This window comes from Phocoena phocoena, chromosome 9 (genome assembly GCF_963924675.1).
Source record: "Phocoena phocoena chromosome 9, mPhoPho1.1, whole genome shotgun sequence".
Lineage (NCBI taxonomy): Eukaryota > Metazoa > Chordata > Mammalia > Artiodactyla > Phocoenidae > Phocoena > Phocoena phocoena.
In genome coordinates this window covers 40,791,704-40,808,822 of record NC_089227.1, presented here as the reverse complement: position 1 = coordinate 40,808,822, position 17,119 = coordinate 40,791,704, and positions in this window count along the sequence as shown.

The window sequence follows — 17,119 nt, the reverse complement described above, 5'->3', positions numbered from 1 at the left end:
AACATTAAGCAGAGCTTCTCAACTTTAACATTATGGGTATTTTGGGGTGGACAGGTAATAGGAGGATGTTCTGTGTCTTGTGGGATATTTAGTAGTATCCTTAGCCTATATCCATAAGATGCCAATAATACTTCTCGCCCCAGGCTGTGATAACCAAACTATTTCCAGATATTGCCAAATTTCTCCTCTGGGGAAAGAAAATGTCCCCAGTTGAGAACCACTGGCACAAAGTTATTCATTATATCCCTTTATTATGTCTTTAATGTTTGTAAGATCTGTAATGATGTCACTTGTTTTTTAATGATGCTGGTAATTTATATTTTCTCCATATTGTCTTTGTTATGGGTTTATCAAATTTATTAACCATTTCCAAGAACTGCCTTTTGACTTTATTTTCTCTTGTTTATCTTTTTTTTTTTTTTTTTTTGGCCTCATTGCATGGCTTATGGGATTTTAGTTCCCTGACCAGGGATCGAACCTGGGACCTCAGCCGTGAGAGTGCAAAGTCCTGACTACTGGACCACAAGGGAATTCCCTTATCTTCTGTTTCATTAATTTCTGCTCTTCTATGTATTATTTCCTTTCTTCTTCCTAAATTGGGTTTAATTTTGTATTTTATTTCTTAATGTGGAAGCTTAGCTAATTCACTATATATCATTCTTCTTTTCTAATATAGACAATTAATGTTATAAATTTCCATTTTATTCGTGTTTTGGATGCATCCCACAAATTTTGATATATTGTGTTCTCACTATAAAGTTCAAAATACTTCTCATTTTTCCTTGTGATTTCTCCTGTGATTCATGGGTTATTTAGAAGTGAGTCACTTAATTTCTAAATATTTTGGCATTTTCAAGATATTTTTCAGTTACTGATTTCTAATTTGTGATCATAGAACATATACTCTATGTTTCTGATCTTGTGAAATTTATTGAGACTTTTTAAGATGCTAGCATAGGATTGGTCAATGATTGGTCTTGCTGAATGTTCTTTGTGAAATTGAAAGGAATTTGTACTTTTAGTTGATGGGTATTACATTCTATTAACTCCATTAGGTCAAGTTAGTACATAATGTTATTCAAATCTTCTATATTTTTCCTGATTTTCTGTGTATATTCTATACATTATTTATTGTACATTTATCTATTTCTCCACCTAATTCTGTCAAATATTGCTTTGTGGCTTTAAGGCTCTATTAGTAGCTGCATGCATATTTAGAACCATTATATCTTCTTAAACAATGAAGACTTTTACCACTATGAATATGCTTCTGTATCTCTGGAAATACTCTTTGCCTTGAAGTTTTATTTTTCTGATATTATTATGGTGATACTATCATTCTTATGCTTATTGTTTTCATGGTATATTTTCCAATTTACTTTATGTATCTTCAATTTGTAAAGTTTACCTTCAAATGATAAATTACTACTTAAAGAAAAATACAAGAACACTGCAACACTATAATCCTATTTATATTCCCTCCTGTACTTTGTGCCCTTGTTGACATATATTTTACTTCTACATACATTATAACCCAAAATATATTGCTACCATACTCATTTTAGTCAATAATCTTTTAAAGCTATGTATAGCTATAGATAAATGATATATGGGATACATATAAAATAAGTAAAATAGAAAATATTTCTATATGTTAATTCATATATCAGGACTTTCACCTTATATCACTTCACATTAGCCTGAAGAACTTCTAGAATTTCTGCTAGAGATGTCTGGAGCTGAATTTGCTCAGCTTTTGTCTGTCTGAAAATAGCTTTATTTTGGCTGAAATATTTGGGGTTTTTTTTGCTAGATACAGAAGTTAAATTGATATATGTTGTTTATATTTAGACCACTTCAAAAATCCCATTCCATTTTCTATGGCTTCTGTTGTTTTTGAAATAAAAAAAATCACTAGTGATTAATTTTTTTTAATCATTATTCCCCTACATGTAATGTGTATCTTTCCTCTGTGACTGGTTTTAAGATTTTTTTTGCTATGATTCTCTAGGTTTGTTTTTCTTTCAATTTTATGCTCTTTAGGATTCACTGAGCTTGCTGAATACATGGATTGACATCGTCAGTTGTTTTGGAGATTTCTCAATTTATCTCTCAACTACTTCTTCTGTCCCCTCCTTTTTTCTTCTCCTTGGATTCCAAGTACATGTATGCTAGACCATTTGATACTGTCCTGCAGATATCGGACACTCTTTTCCATCTGTCCCTCCCCCTCCCCCATTTTTTTGCTTTTTATATTTGGTTTGTATAATTTCTATTGACCTGTCTCAAGTTTATGAATTACTTCGTCTGCTATGTCCAGTTTGCTAATAATCCTACCAAGTGGACTTTTTATATCTGATATTTTATTTCTATCATTTTCATTTGTGTTTTTTTAAACAGTTCCCATCTCTTTGCCAAAATACCCTGTCTATTCATGCATGTTGTCCACTTTTCCTACAGATTCTATAACATTTATTATAGTAATTTTAAAATCCCTTTCAGATAATTCCAATATGTGGGCCATTTCTGTGTTTGCCTCTATTAACTATTTTCTCTTTTGACCATGGCTCACATTTTCTTGTGCCTTCACATATCTGATAATTCTTACTGTATGCTAGATATTGCACAAAAGAGAACAGTACATAATATTTACCCTAAAAAATACCTTTCCACTTTTTCTATTAGGCTTCTTGTTTGGAAGTCTGAGTCAAGTGAATCTTTAGATTTGCTGAGTCTGGGCTTTGTAGAAGTTAATTAGAATCAGTTCACCATGTCCTTCAAATGTGCTTGGGTTTTTAGCACTGGCAAAACGCTGGAGATGACTTTGTACCTGACAGCCCATCCACCAAACTGTTACTCTCTTAGCTCAGAAGCTTAGCTTCCAGCATGTCCATGGGTTGTGCTCTTTACTCCCCCAGTCTTGCCTGTCTTTTTGTGCTTCACTAGAACTCTCTCCATCCTGCTGCCCTGCCCCCAGCCTTCAGAGCATTGTTGGGATGCAACTGAAGAAGGCCTGGCATCCTTAAAGGGATTTTTTTCCAGTAATCCTGCCTTACTCCCTGCCTTTCATATACTACTTTTGAGTACTTAGTTCAGGCCTTGGGAAAGAGTTAGAGGGTGGGTTGCAGACTCCCTCTATGATTGGGGTGCCATGAGATTATAATCTATCATTCCAGCCTACACACAGCCATTAAACATTTGGCTGGTCTCCCTTTACCCCTGTTTGTGGTGCATTCATGTAAGAAAAAAGCTACTTGATGTACCATAAATACCATAAACTGTTCTGTAAGAAATGAAAGCAGCTGTCATTCTCTCCTCTCCTAGGAAGTTCTTATTACCTTTTGGATTTAAGTTTGTTAAAGTTTACTTGTGTCTTCAGCTAAGTATTTTTCAACTTTTTTTTCCCCTAGGGGAGGAAAAAGTATAAGTTTATTCTACATAACCAAATTTTTGTGAAGTGGAGTAAGTCTCTTACTGCTTTGTAAATCTTGATCAGATTCTGTATTTTTACTTTACAACAGTTTCAAAACACCTCCTCAAGAGTTCTCTTTTCAGCAGTAGTGATGATCACTACTAAAGGAGTGAAATACTTCCTTCTTTCTCACCTAACCAGTTAACTATGCTTGTTCTCCCTTGCATTCATGTAGTAAAAAGTACTTCATGCCCTTGTGACTGTTATTATCTGGACTTGTTTCTCATTCCCCGAGTCTCTGACTCTGGTCATGTTTTCCTTCTTCTCTGCCTGTGCTAGTTGGGCCTCCCGATACTTTGAGAACAGTTCTGACCTTGGTTTATTATTAAGCTCCATTCTTGGGGTGGTACCCACCACAGATGCATCATTGCTCTGACATTTTGCCTGAATCCTTAACTTGCATTATGTTGGCTCTTTGTTCAGGGTTTCTCACACTGTTTTAAGGATAGCCTCTTTCAGAAACCTTTTGTTTCTTTTATACTAACTATCTCGTCTTAGCGTGAAACTGGAAAGTACTACTTCCAAGCTGGGCTGACCTTTTGATTTGACCAATTGCCCAGCTAAACACATAAAACTTGCCTTTCATTCTCTCTGACTTCACTGATCTCTATAGTTATGACCTCTGAAGAAAAAGAAATATGTCAGTTCCCCTTCCCTCCAATCACTAGAACTCCAACTTGAACAGTCTCATTGTCTCCCAGGTCACTTAGGAGATTTGTTGTCTCACCTGAGATTGCTCCTCTGATTATTTAATAATTAAACTTACATTATGAAAACAGGAGATAGTAATTGCAATACTAATACCAGGAGAATATATTATTCTCCTAGAAAGATTTGAATATTATTCTTCTAGAAAGATTTGAATCCCAAATAATCTTCAATTTGCGAAACATATGGGGATATATTCTGAGTATAGTGGGCTTCACCTATTCCTTGACTAACAGTGTCTATTACTAATCTAATGACTATGTTGATCTACCAGCCATCTCATCAATCATCACAAAACAAAACATATAATACAAATAATGAAATTTCAAATTATGCATCTCTACTCCTTGACTATACCATTTATATTGTTTAAGCTTAAAAATGCCTTTTTCCAAATTCCACATTTAACTCCTTCCATAGTCTCTTGGGAAACAGTGATAACCAAATCTTTCTGATTCTATTTTCCAATTATTTATAGTTATTCAACTTCTCTGTCCCCCAGGCATCAATACTTTTGTCCTGGGTCCTTCTCACACTTCTTATCTGGTCTCTCAGCCTCTAATAACTCTCCCATCCATTCCCCATGCATTTTCAGCAACAATTCCAAAATGATCTTTTAAAAATGCATATATAACCACAATTATTAGCAGTAAGGCATACCCCCTTAATGCACAGGATCCTTCATAACTAAGTTTTCTCAGTTTTCATCCTAATTTTATTTTCTATTTTGTCTTCATATGCACACTATGCTCCAGTCATACAGATATTCATAGTTAAATATACCATACTCTTTCATAGCCTGTACACATGTTCTTTTCTTGCCTGCAACTCCATTTCCAGCTTTACTCAGTTAGCTCCTCCTCAAGTATCTCCTCCTTCAGAAACTCTTTGTTACTCCCTAAGTCTGAGTAAATCCAGGGCAAATCCTTATCATAGGACTTACCATATTATATTGTAATTGTACTTAACTCTCTTATCCACTTAGCTTCCGGTAATGTTCATGAATTTGATTCTATCAAAATTAAGAACTTCTGCTCTTTGAAAGACACAGTTAAGAGAATGAGAGAGAGGACAGCCACAGACTGGGGAGAAAAACTCTGCACATCACATATCGGATAAATGCTTGTATCCAGAATGTATTTCTTAAAACCCTCATAACTCGGTAAAAAGGAAAATAGTAACAAAAACTGGGCAAGATTTTGAACAGACACTTTATCAAATATGCTATGAGAGTGGCAAAGAAGGACTTGAGAAGATGTTCAACATCAGTAACTATTAGGGAAATGCAAATTAAAACCACAATAAGAGGTGGTGCAGTGGTTAAGAAGCTGCCTACCAATGCAGAGGACATGGGTTTGAGCCCTGGTCTGGAAAGATCCCACATGCCGTGGAGCAACTAAGCCCGTGCACCACAACTACTAAGCCTGCGCTGTAGAGCCTGTGAGCCACAACTACTAAGTCCATGCACCACAACTACAGAAGCCTGCCTGCCTAGAGCCCATGCTCCGCAACAAGAGAAGCCACCACAATGAGAAGCCCTCGCACCATAACAAAGAGTAGCTCCCACTTGCCACAACTAGAGAAAGCCTGCGTGCAGCAATGAAGACCCAATGCAGCCAAAAATAACATAAATAAATAAATATATTAAGAAACAAACAAACAAAAAACCCACTACTCATCTATTCGAGTGGCTAAAATTAAAAAGAATGACCATACCAAGTGTTGGCAAAGGTGTGGCTCAATGGAAACTCTCCTTTTTTTTTTTTTTTGCAGTGTGGTTCCATTTATATGAAATGTTCAGAATAGGTAGAACCATAGAGACAAAGTAGATTGGACTACAGGGCCATGACACACACCCACCGACCAGATACTCCAGAAGCAATTCCAGGCATCCCGCCATCCAGCCAGAGCGCAAGCACTGGTCTGAGTGAAGGGTTTGGGGCTGCGAGTCCCAAGACCTGAGGATAGTTCCTTTCTTCACTAGCATTGTGACTCCAGGCAACTCAGCTAGTGGGAATATAAAATGACACAGCCCTTTGGAAAATAGTTTGGCAGCTTCTTAAAGCTTTAAACGTAACACCTACCATAGTTATTCTACTTCTAGGTATATACTCCAAAGAAATGCAAGCAACATGTCTTGGAAAAGCCTGTACATAAATTTTCACAGCAGCTTTGCTTGTAACAGCCAGAAAATATAAACTTATGCCCAAATATCCATCAACAGGTGAACAGACAAATAAATTATGACATATCCTTATACAGGAAAACTGCTCAGCAATAAAAAGGGATGGACTATGAGTACTTAAAGACATGATGGATGAATCTCAAAATAAGTAGACTGAATGAAAAAAGCCAGATGAAGAAGAGTATATAATGTTTGGTTTCATTAATGTAAAATTCTAGAAGACGCAAGCTAATCTATAATGACAGAAAATATATCAGCGGAAGAGTAGCAAGAATGAGGTTACAAAGGGACACAAAGAAATTTTTCTGGGTGTGAATATGTTCATTATTTTGATCATGGTTTAGGTTTTACAAGTATCTTCATATGTCCAGACTTGTAAAATTGTATACTTTAAACATGTACAGTAAATGGTATGCCAGTTATACCCAATAAAACTTTAACAAAAATTTTTTTTAAATCTCCTACGCATTCCTTACTTCCCCAAGGAATCTTCATCAATCTTTTAGTCCCAGATAGATAGCATTGTTTTATACGTACTATCATTCATACACCTTATCATATTTCGTTGTTTTTGTTGATTTACCTATCTACCTCACTAGATTTTAAGCAGTATAAACGGTGATATTATTTTTGAGACTGATTTCTTAGAGATAAGACACACCCTCTCCAAAAACACACATTGGTTCTGTTCAAGGTAGAGCAGTGCCTTGAATGGACATTGTCCTGTACTGATGCCTGTTGACTGAAGAAAAATGCACAACCTAAAAGCTGCAAGTTATGTTTTATTCAGGAACTTTACTGAGGACTATAGCCTGGGAGATAGCCATAGCTCTGAGCAATAGCTCTGAGGAACTGCTCAAAGAGGTAAAGGGGGAGCCAGGATATATAGGAGTTTTTGCTGAAAACAAACAAACAAACAAAAACACCCATGTAGTCACACATCAAAAGATTAATGCTAATCACAAAAAGCAGACATCTCAAGTTAATGATTTTAGTGCTTTTCTATGTATGGGAAGATGCAAGAGTCTGGGCTCATTGAAATTATTTCTTAGATATGCATCTGAACTATCTAGGGCCAATATCCTGTTTTTCTCCATCCTGAATTCCCCTCAGGCTGCACCCTCAGGGACTACTGCAGTGGCCGATGGCTTGATGGTGGGGCAACATTCTGTGTTTACCAAAATGGCAGGCAACATTTTTTGTCCACATGCTTATGTCTATATACTATTTGTTGTTAAGGCTATCATTATTAATTACTAATGACTGAAATTTGAAGACTAATGTGAAAAGAATTTAACATCTTCACAGTGATATTTAAGAATTTTGAAAAGTTGAAATCAGAAGGTTAAACACATATCCTTTGACACACATCTCGTAGATATGCCAGCTCCTATTTGGCTCCTCTGTCTTCAATCTAAAACTAACCTGGTCCTCTTATGCATATCTGTCACTCATGGAAATTCTCAAGAAACTTTGTTAGGAGTTTCACTCTGGGAAACATAAAAGATAATAATGATAACTGGCCAGGCTGTATCCAGCTGTGGTAATTTAGGAGTCATAGTGGGGAAGAGCTTTAGAAAGCGGTGTTTAGGAATGAGAAAAGGAATATTTCCTGCCTTATCAGTTAACAGAGGATGTCACAGTCATCAGCAATTGCAGCCACAGCTTATGGTGAGCTCTCAGGGAACTCGGAAGGAAAAGAATACCTGCCATCTAGCAGCCATCAAATTACAGCCACTCCCCACGGTGAGCCCTGAGGAAACTCAGGATATGAAAACACAGGATACTGGCCTCAGATAGCTGAGGTCCATATCAAAGGAATGATTTCAGTGAGCCCAGACTCTTACATCTTCCCATATATAGAAAAGGGCTAAATTCCTTAACTTGACATATCTGGTTTTCTTTAACTAACAATAATCTTTTGAAGTTCAGACTACCTGCCCTTTGTTGCAAAACTCCTATGTATACTGGCTGCCCATGCCTGCCTCTCCCCCACCCTTCCAACCTCCTTGGAGCAGTTCTCTCAGGGTTACTGAGGCGCTGCCTCCCCAGCTTGAAGTCCTAAAAATTCCTGCCGAATAAAACATAACTCTCAACTTTTAGGTTGTGAATGTATTTTTTAGTCGACAGGGAGAGAAAACAAGTATAGTGAAAATTAAAGGAAAGTTTGGGGTTAGCACAAAAGTCTCAATAGACATTAAGATGAGAGGTAAATGGTATTCTTTTCTCCCTTAGATTAAAATTTTCTAGCTATATGTAATCCAAAAATCCTAAGAACTCTATTTGTGTTTTATGTTATTGTATGGAACTCTGTTATCTAAAAGAATACATCCTAACCACATATGGCTATTGAGTACCTGAAATGTGGCTACTCAGAACTGAATTGTACAAATTTTTAACTTCATATGAAAAACAGAATTTAAAATACCTCATTAATTTTTTATCTTTATATTTATGTTGAGATAATAATGTCTAAGATATACTGGATTATTAAAATTAATTTCACCCATTTCTTTTTACTTTATCTAATATGGCTACTAGAACATTTTTTTTCTCCCATTGTGGAGCACAGGCTCCGGACACACAGGCTCAGCGGCCATGGCTCACGGGCCCAGCCGCTCCATAGCATATGGGATCTTCCCAGACCGGGGCACGAACCTGTGTCCCCTGCATCGGCAGGTGGACTCTCAACCACTGCGCCACCAGGGAAGCCCTGCTAGAACATTTTAAATTACATATATGGCTTGCATTTGTTGCTCAATTATATTTTTGCTGAACAGCACTGTTTATAGAGAATAAACACTTTCATCCAATGGCTGAACTGATAACTGGCATTTCAGAGGAAGAATTTTCATACCTACAGGTTAGTCCTTTACATTGTAGTCATTCTATTTGAATAAAGGAACAAAAGAAGATTTGAATAGCAAATGTCACTGCATTCTAAAAAAGTTGGGAGGATACTGCTGTGTTTGGGAACACACACAAGTGGGCATTTTGGTTATAAAAAAAAGAAGTCTCAAGGTTAGTCTTGTAACAGAGATGCTGAGATAAAGGTAGAGCCACATGGGCCTTTATAAGTGGAATTTTCCATTTTCATTGCAGCAGCTTGAGAAAAGGGGAGTCTGGGTCCCTGGACTTATAGGAAAGCATTTGGGAAAAATCTCATTGGAGAATGAGAGTGGGCTCCTGGGGAACTGATGGCTGACTGGGCTCAGGAAGAAGGGGGATCACTACAATATGACTCTTGGCAGAAAATGAACTTTGAACTCTAATAAAAATCAATGTTGTTGCTGTACACCTGAAACTAACACAACATTGTAAATCAACTACTCCAATAAAAAAAAATTTTTTTAATGCAAAAAACAAAAATCAATGTTGGATATTCAGTTTTAAGTTGTTCAGGGTTTTTTTGTACTTAAACCATTTTATCTGTTATACATACAGCTTTCTGTTTATGCTGACTTATGGTATGATAGAAAGGAACCATGTTTAAATGTGTGACAAAGGGATGCAGAGAGAGCAACAAAGAATCCATAAGTAGTGATAAGACAGCACAAAGAGATCAAGACTTGAGCCAGGAGCAGAGCACAGAAAATAATGACAGTCAACTACCAGCAAAAAGTTGTAAGCCTTCCTTCTCAAAAATCTTTAGAAAAATTGGGGAGTACATGCCCCTGGAAAAGAGAGTTCATGTTATTTTATTTGCCTACTAATAGAAAGGGTGACTCTGGAAGATGGGAGAACTATGGAAGCCCATTGGGTAATTTATATATATGGAATCTCTACTCAGATATTTTCAGGTTTCTCATCTACTTTCAATTCCTATTTCAGATTTAATATTTAATGAGAAAGAATAAATTCATTTAATTACAAACGCTAACTAGATTTTTAAAACATCATTTTGAGCTTGGGGGATACTAGGTGTCAAATCGATAAGATCTCAGTATTTAGGAGCTCTCATAAGACTTTAATTTTTTTTTTTTTTTTTTTTTTTTTTTTTTGCGGTACGCAGGCCTCTCACTGCTGTGGCCTCTCCCGTTGCGGAGCACAGGCTCCAGACGCGCAGGCTCAGCGGCCATGGCTCATGGGCCTAGCCGCTCCGTGGCATGTGGGATCCTCCCGGACCAGGGCATGAACCCACGTCCCCTGCATCGTTAGGCGGACCCCCAACCACTGCACCGGGGAAGCCCCAAGATTTTAAATTTTTAATTAATTTGATTTTTATTAATTCACTCTAAATTTACTGTATTATATTTTGAATATCACTCATATGATTAGGGCATTGATATTTTTTAAATGACAATCCATAAAACAATGAATCTACTTAGACATCTTCCCACCACTCTGCACCTTGTTGATCACTAAGGCAAATTTGAAGAACACTTAAAAAGCCAGAATCCAGGGTGCCAAAGCTATGTCCTACTTCACAAATAAAAATTAAAAACTCACCCCTTTAAATGTTAAACTGCAATTTAAACAATGATAATACTTTTTAAAGAGAGGAAATAGAAAAACTGTAAAAAAAAAAAAGATGACTCTTTTCAGGGTTTTCTGAAATGTGGAGTCACCTAATATTGATATGCCACAATTGAATACTGCCTCTATATCTAAATCATAATTACTATTTCACAAAGCCACTTTTGAAAATGAGAAGAAATGATGGCTAGCAAATATAACACCATTGCTGTAATGACCGAGGTCTAAATAGAGCCATCTTTGTCTAATTGGGTTTTTAAAAAAATACATTTATTTATTTATTTATTTTTGGCTGCATTGGGTCTTCGTTGCTGCACACGGGCTTTCTCTAGTTGCAGTGAGCGGGGGCTACTGTTCGTTGCGGTGCGTGGGCTTCTCATTGCGGTGGCTTCACTTGTTGTGGACCACGGGATCTAGACATGTGGGCTTCAGTAGTTGTAGCACGCGAGCTCAGTAGTTGCAGTGCACAGGCTTAGTTGTTCATGGTATGCGAAGTCTTTAAACAGTTTTTAATCTGGTCCTCATGGACAGACTTCTAGGAAATCTGTGACCCCTTTGAAAATGTATACAAAATGTTTTTGTGTCTCTTTTTCTTTCCCCTTGGGAGAGGAAGGTTCATATCATATTTCAGATTATTAAAGAGACCTGTGACCTAAAAATAATTTAACAATCACTGCTTTGGAATGTATTTTAAATGAATGCTAATATGATGAATCCTGTTACCTCTTAATGAATCCTGTTATCTCTTAAAGAAAACCTATCATGGGGATTCCCTGGCAGTCCAGTGGTTAGAACTCAGCACTTTCATTGCTGGGGGCCCAGGTTTGATCCTTGGTCAGGGAACTAAGATCCTGCAAGCCCTGCAAGCAATGTGGTATGGCAAAAAACAAAACAAAACAAAACAGAACACCTATCATCTCATATGTAAAGTATTAGACTAAGATTTGAAAACACAAAGAGTAGTAAAATTCTTGATCTATTAGGGAAGAATATCTAGAAAAAACATTAGAAAAGCCTTTGAGCATATTTAAGATCCTACCTCTCTAAGAAACCTAAAAAAAAAAAATTATTCTTGCTGCTTTTAGCATTCTCTTCCATGAGAGCCCATAGCAGTTTTATTCCCATCACAGTCTCTGATATGAAGTTTAAGAATTATTTTTTATATTAGCATATATCTTTCAGGGCTCATGTACTTTAACCTTTTTTTCAGACAAAAATCCATCTTTCTAGTTAAACACATACAATTCTGTTATGGTGGTTAATAGTTTAGGCTTTGAAATCAGAATATCTGAGTTCCAGTTCTGCTATTTACTAGCTCTGTGGCCATAAATAAGTCATAGTACCTTGAATCCTCTATTTCCTCTATTTAAAAATAAAGATGTGGGATAATAGTAGAACCTAATACAAAGTGTTTCTATAAAAGTTAAATGAGGTGGGAATTCCCTGGTGATCCAATGGTTAGGACTCGGCACTTTCACTGCTGAGGGCATGGATTCAATCCCTGGTCGGGGAACTAAGATACCACAAGCCGAGTGGCACAGCCAAAAAAAAAAGTTAAACGAGGTGATGTAAAGAATGCCTGGTACAATAAATTCATTCATCCAGCATAGTTTTCTCAAACTCCTAAAATTATTCTCATTAGAAATTATGATTAAGACAAAGATCCTACAAAAGATTCAGATGAATTAAAGTCACTAACTAGTTTTAATTATTTTTACTTTTTTCCAGGTTTATTGAGATATAATTGACGTATAACATTGTGTAAGTTTAAGGTGTACAACACGTTGATTTGATACTCATTTATTGCAAAAGGATACCAACCACAGCATTCATTAGCTAACACCTGCATCATGTCACATAATTACCATTCCTTTTTTGTGGTGAGAACATTTAAGATCTACTCTTTCAAGTATATGATACTGTATTGTTAATTATAGTCACTGTGCTGTACATTAGGTCCCCAGAACTTATTCATCTTGTAACTGGAAGTTTGTACTACATCTCGGTTTTCTCCCACTCCCCAACCCCTGGTAACCACAATCCTAGTCTCTGTTTCTATGAGTCTGCTTTGTAAAATTCCATGTATAACGTGGTATAATAGAGTATTTTTCTTTCTCTGTCTGACTTACTTCACTTAGCATAACGCCCTCAAATTCCATCCATGTTGCCACAAACAGCAGGATGTCCTTCTTTCTCTTTGGCAAATAATATTCCTGTGTGTTTGTGTGTGTGTGTGTATACATATGTATATACACATATATATGTATACATATATATGTATATATACATATGTGTCTATATATGCCATATATATGCACCACATCTTGTTTATTGATTCATCCATTGACACTTACGTTGTTTAAATATTCTGGCTATCGTGAGCAATGCTACAATAAACATGGAAGTGCAGATATCTCAAGACCCTGTTTTCCTTTCCTTCATATATTTACTGAAGAAGTGGGATTGCTGGATCATATGGTAGTTCTACTTTTAAGGAAACTCCATAATGTTTCCCAGAGTGGCTGAACAAATATACACTCCCACGACCAGAACAAAAGGATACCCTTTTCTCCACATCCTTGCCAATAGTTCCCTGTTGAAGAGGTAGGAAGATGAAGAGAGCCCTCTCAGGCCTTCTGACCTGCTATGGAGTGCCAAGCACCAGATTCCCTTCTGGCGTTTGCATAGGTGGGAGCTTCCCTAGCTGACCCTGGTGAAAAGAGTAGCCTTGAATGATCTTGATTCCAATGGCAAATCTGCTTATATCTTCTAGCTTCCCCTGGTCCCTCTCTAAGCTCATTCTTTGGCTTGTCTCTCTCTTTTTTTCCCCATTCTTTCCCAACCCAAACATTCTATACCCTCTAGATTGACCTGCTGATCATCTCATCAACAAAGAATGTGGATTCTGAGGTTGACACACTTTGACTCAAATTCTAGCTGTGTTGCTCATTATCTGTGTGATGTGGGACACAAGTTGCTTCATCTCACTAAGCCTCAGTTTTCTCATCTGTAAAAAGGGGGGAGATTGTACATATCTCAAAGGGTTGTGGAGCTTCAATGGGCTCATGTTATGGTTATTTATTGCTGAATAAAAAACCATCCTAGATCTTAGTGGGTTAAAACTGTGAGTTACATTTATTTTGGTCATAAATCTGCAACTTAGGTAAGACTCAACAGGGACGTCCTCTATGCTCCACTTGGTGACAGTTGTAGTAGTCACCCAGCTGGAAAGCTGGGTGCTGTCATCATCTGAAGGCCTGCCCACTCATGTATCTAGAGATCAGTGAGGCCTCAGTTGGGTCAGATAGCCAGAACACCTACATGAGGCATCTCCCTGTGGCTACTTGGCTGCCTTACAAGATGGTGGCTAGGTTCCAAGGATGAGCATCCCAAGAGAGAGAAAGCCAGGTGGAAACACTGCCTTTTATGACCTCACAGGAGGTCAAAGAGGGTGACTTCTGCTGTTTTCTGCTCATCAGGAAGGTCACAAAAATCCACTCAGTTTCAAGGGGAGTAAAAACAGATTCCACTGTTTGAGAGGTCTCAAACTCAAAGCAAACTTCTTCTTTTTTAAGCAAACTTCTTTTGAAGTAAATTTTGCAATATGGTTGAGAGCTATTAGGATTTGGGTGATTTACCATTACAGTAGATTAAAGAGAAAACTGGAATATGAGGCAAGGCTAAGTTTTCAAAAGTTAATTAAACATAGAAAAATCATTTAGCTTCAGCATCAATGGTGAATATAACCAGAAATCATTACAGAAGAATTATCACCTATTCATAGTTATCCTCGGGGCTTCCCTGGTGGTGCAGTGGTTAAGAATCCGCCTGCCAATGCAGGGGACACGGGTTTGAGCCCTGGCCGGGGAAGATCCCACATGCCGCAGAGCAACGAAGCCCATGCGCTACAACTACTGAGCCCGCATGCCTAGAGCCTGTGCTCCGCAACAAGAGAAACCACCACAATGAGAAGTCCGCACACCACACCGAAGAGTAGACCCTGCTCGCTGCAACTAGAGAAAGCCGTGCACAGCAGCGAAGAACCAAAGCAGCCAAAAATAAGTAAATAAAATAAATAAATTTATTAAAGAAAAAAACAAAGTTATCCTGGACTCTTCAATAAAGCATATGGCCTTCATATCTGATAGCACAGAGACTGAAACAGAACTCAGGAAATCATTGTTAACCAAACAACTGCAAGCTTTTCAGAAAATTTTCCTTCCAAAATGTGCTTTAGGGCTTCCCTGGTGGTGCAGTGGTTGGGAGTCCGCCTGCCGGTGTGGGGGATGCAGGTTCGTGCCCCGGTCCGGGGGGATCCCACATGCCGCGGAGCGGCTGGGCCCCTGAGCCATGGCCGCTGGGCCTGCGCGTCCGGGGCCTGTGCTCCGCGGCGGGAGAGGCCACAGCGGCGAGAGGCCCACGTACCGCCAAGAAAAAAAAATGTGCTTTAATGGTGAAAATCAGAGTACAGGGGCAAAAGCATCAAGCATTTAATATCTATTTTTAAAAATACTTCATTGTTACAAGGGCAATAAGTTTGTCATTAATATTTACTAGGTAACTTAAGGTGTCAGCTCCTGGCTACAACCCATTGAGACTGGCATTATTACCATCTCTGTTTTACAGATAATACAAGTTAGGAATAAAGAAGGTTAAGTATCTTGTCCACTGTTACACACACTCTATATATCCCAGTCAGGCTGGGCTCATCCTCAGGTAATCTGGCTCTAAAGGCTATATTCCTAACCATGCCACTAAATTGCTTCTTACAGGGATCTTTTTGTAGAAAGACTCACTCCTATGTGAATTCCAGTTATTTGGATGAGGACATGCTGCCCAGACAGAATTTTTAAAGTTAAGTGATACAGTTAGTTGAGAGAATAATGAGAAATAAAAAAATAATACCTTTTTTAAACTGAAAAATAGTACATGTCAAATTATAGAAACATTTGCTAATTAAAAAATGTATATAGTAGAGAAAATAAAAATAGCCTCAAACTACAAATGACTGTTTATATTTTGTATAGTTCCTTCCATTTATATCTATATGTTCTAAATGTGAATATACTTTACAGCCTTAATAATACTTCATATATTATCTATTGCATACTGCTTCTATTTAGTGGTATATTATTATCATCACTTCTCATGTAACAAAACATCTTTACAACATAACTTTTACAGGCTTTATAAGATCTCATTGCATGGCTATTCCATACTTAAGTAACCTTGTAATTCTATGAAAGGTAGGGTCATACACGTAGACCATCAGAATAGATTTGGAAGCTGCTTTTCTTTTTTTTTCCCCATGATTCTGATTTGTTTTAGCCATACTATTTATTCTGAAATTTCAAACAATGTTAGTGAAAGATGCCCACCCCTCTCCTCAACTTTGGAAGGCCTGGGCTAATTATGAGGGGTTAAATGATTTAATTAACGTCCCAACAGAAGACATGGGCTAAAAGGAGAGGTCAGGGAATGATTTAACCAACGTTGCATTGTTGGACATTTAAGTTATTTAAATGAATGCACTTTGTACTGAAATCTTATTAGAGTTCCCATTAGGTTTAGGATAAATTCCAAAAGGTGGGATTGTGGGGCTAAAGGATGTGAAAATTTGAAGTTTTAATACTCTTGCTACCTATTGCCTAACTGCTTGCCAGGAAATGTATGAATTTACATCGTCACCAACATAGTGTGAGAAGGCTCATTGTCTTACACATGTATGTAATAATTTTTGATATTAAATTGTATGTTTTTGACTTGCATTTCTTATTTTTACATATCTTCATATTCTATTGGCCAAACACACCTATCCTGTCAGAACACAGAAATAAATTACTATCACTTTCTTCCTTGGTTACTGTGTACCTTGTGGCCGTGATTGTAACAATAGCTTTCATTCATTAAACGTTAAGTTCTCTGCAGGCAATGAGTCTAGTCCATGTTTGACAATTATTCCCAATATCTCATTTAACCCTCAAAACAACTCTGTATTGTTATTTTCATTTTCTCCATGAGATTACCCACCCTTTGAAATGCTAGGGAGAGTAGCCCCACGTCTACAGCGATGAGCTGAAACACCGGGATTTGAGCGAGGATCTCCCTAAGCACTGGGGGGAGGAGGGTGACACCACGTGCAAAAACAAAAACAATCAAAACAAAACCGCGGCTGTTTCCTTCTAGTAATAAAGAGGTTCTAAGTTAAAATATATGTGACTTTTCGGCTACCAGACATGTGTCTACCAACCAGTTTATCTCACTTCCCAGCGTCGCGA